Source organism: Panthera uncia, chromosome B4 (genome assembly GCF_023721935.1).
Source record: "Panthera uncia isolate 11264 chromosome B4, Puncia_PCG_1.0, whole genome shotgun sequence".
Classification (NCBI taxonomy): Eukaryota; Metazoa; Chordata; class Mammalia; order Carnivora; family Felidae; genus Panthera; species Panthera uncia.
In genome coordinates, this window is record NC_064809.1 from 67,215,384 (window position 1) to 67,218,196 (window position 2,813).

General features: G+C 51.5%; 1 pseudogene; it reads left to right on the plus strand.

Annotated features, from left to right (window-relative positions):
* The first annotated feature begins 556 nt into the window (after positions 1-556).
* On the plus strand, positions 557-2,188 carry LOC125919833 (ubiquitin carboxyl-terminal hydrolase 21-like; annotated as a pseudogene).
* Positions 2,189-2,813: the final 625 nt, after the last annotated feature.

Sequence of the window (2,813 nt, forward strand, 5' to 3'; positions counted from 1 at the left end):
TTTTGAGAGACAGAGACAGAGCATGAGGAAGGGAGGGGCAGAGAGAAAGAGAGAGGGAGACACAGAAACCAAAGCAGGCTCCAGGATCTAAGCTGTCAGGACAGAGCCCGATGCGAGGCTCAAACCCACAAACCGTGAGATCATGACCTGAGCTGAGTCAGATGCTTAACCAACTGAGTCACCCAGGTGCCCCCTTCAGGAGGGCATCCTTGATGAGATCATAGGTCACCAGCTCAGCACCGTTGACAATGGCATTATGAGCAACATTGTAAAAGGACCCTTTCCACAGTCTCCAGAACACTTCCTCTCCAGCAGTGGTCTTGTAAGCATCAACAAGCCAGACCAACAAAGATGGTGGCAAGCCCTGTGGTGGGAGAGATCTGGGCAACAGATGCAGCAACAGTAGTGGTTAAACTGAAGCTTGGCCCTAGGGGGTTTGGGGGTGAGCTGCACGGGTGTAGTAAGGGGTGACCCTGAGCTGGGGCTTGGCCTAGCCCGAGGTCCCCTGCTACCTCACCAGAGGACAGGTCCAGCCTGTGTTGTCCATGGTGTCCACATGCCGCAGCCCTCTAACACCACCTGGGCCAGACCTAAGAGCGATATTTTGATGTCCAGAATGGGATCAAAGCTACCATTTGCCCCATGGGCCAGAAGCAAGAAGAGCAGAAACCAGCCCCTGGGCCGAACCCCATGTTAAGACCTTTGCCTCCCCTGCCAGGTCCCTCTGAGGAAAGGCTCCAGAAACTGGAACTGGGATGTTCCAGTGACAGATGTCAGGCCCTCGTCCTAGAAGACCCCTTCCAGCAGATCATGGAGTTCTGCTGCCTGACTCACCACTCCCTGACTGTGGCTCTGCCTCTCCCTTCCAGAACCAAACTAGGTCATTCCAAGTCTGTGAGCAGTGGGGACTTGCGACCTGTGGAGATTGACTTGGGAGGGTGCATGGCTGCACTGAGCCACTTGGGGCTCCGACCTGAGCCTCCCACTTTGAGACTTATCTCTCCACCACCTCGAGGGCTTTCCTGCCCCCCCCCCAACCTTACTCAGCATACAGATGGAGACCCTTACTCCCCACGGCTCCTTCCACGTCCTATCTGCCCGGCCCTCTGAGTCTTTCTACTCCAATGACAAAATGGCTTATCACACACTGCTTCTGGGCTCTGGTCATGTGGGCCTCTGAAATCTGGGGAACACGTGCTTCCTGAATGCAGTGCTACCATGTTTGAGCTGTCCTCACTCTTTCAGACTTCTAACTGCTATGGGACTTCCAGCAAGAGATGCCTGGAGTGGGTGGAGCCCAAGACCTCTCTGAAGCCTTTGCAGATGTGATTGGTGCCCTGTGAAACTCTGATTCCTTGTGAAGCTGTGAATCCTACTACCTTCTGAGCCGTCTTCTACAAATATGTTCCATCCTTCTCTGGACACAGCCAGCAGGATGCCCGAGAGTTCCTGAAGCTCCTTATGGAGCGGCTCTACCTGGAAATCAACCAACGAGGCTGCCGGGCAATCCTGGCCAACAGTCCAGCTCACTCCCAACCCCACTGTGGAGGGCTCTGCTAGAAGAACCTGAGTTAAATGGTGATAACCAGGCCAACTTAACGTGGAAGTGTTACATAGAGGGAGAGGACAGCAATACTGTGGACCTGATTCTAGGCCAGTTGAAAAGTTGTTTCAAGTGCCAGACCTGTGGGCATCACTTCATGACCTATGAGGATTTTTGTGACCTGTCCTGCCCATCCCAGAAAGGATTTGTGGGTGCAAGGTGTCTCTGCGGGAATCGTTTCAGGCTTGTCACCAAGGATGAAGAGCTGGAGTCAGAGAATGCTCCAGTGTGTGACAGATGTTGGCAGAAAACACGAAGTACCAAAACGTTGATGGTACAAAGATGCCTCTGAATCCTTGTGCTGCATCTTAATCGATTTTCCACCTCCCAAGACTCCATCAGGAAAAGTTCAGCAGGTGTAGACTTCCTGCTGCAGCAGGACAAAGCCCGAAGCCCTGTATGCCCTTTGTATCTACTTGGGGCAGTGTCCACTATGAGCACTATGCAGCGCTCTGCTGGTGCCAGCCCAGCTGGCACGTCTACAATGACTCTCATGTCTCCCCTGTCAGTGAAAATCAGGTGGCATCCAGTGAGGGCTATGTGCTGTTCTACCAACTGATGCAGGAGCCACCCTGGTGTCTGTGACACTCCCTGTGAAACCCTTTCAACACTCTTAAGCCCCAGGCTCTCCATTTACCTCAGAGACATCTATTTTTATGTCTTTATAATTGGGGAGGTATTGGTTGCAGCTTCCATTATCTTTTTGTTTTTTTAAATATAATTTATTGTCCAATTGGCTTACATACAACACCCAGTACTCATCCCAACAAGTGTCCTCCTCAATGCCCATGACCCATTTTCCCCTCTCCCACAACCCCCCAGCCACCCTTAGTTTGTTCTCTGTATTTTTTTTTATGTTTTATTTTATTTTTAAGAGAGAGTGTGAACAGGGGAGGGCAGAGAGAGAGAAAGACACAGAATCAGAAGCAGGCTCCAGGCACCGAGCGTGTCTGCACAGAGCCAGATGTGGGGCTCGAACCCATGAACCGTGAGATCATGACCTGAGCTGAAGTCAGACGCTTAACCAACTGAGCCACCCAGGAGCCCCTGTTCTCTGTATTTAAAAGGCTCTTGTGGTTTGCCTCCCTCCTTCTCTGTTTGTAACTATTTTCTCCCTTCCCTCCCCATTATGTTTTTGTATTAAAAAGTACCCTTCCTTTGTCTATCAGACAGAGCTCCCCAGGTCCCTGCCAGTGTACAACCCAAAGAC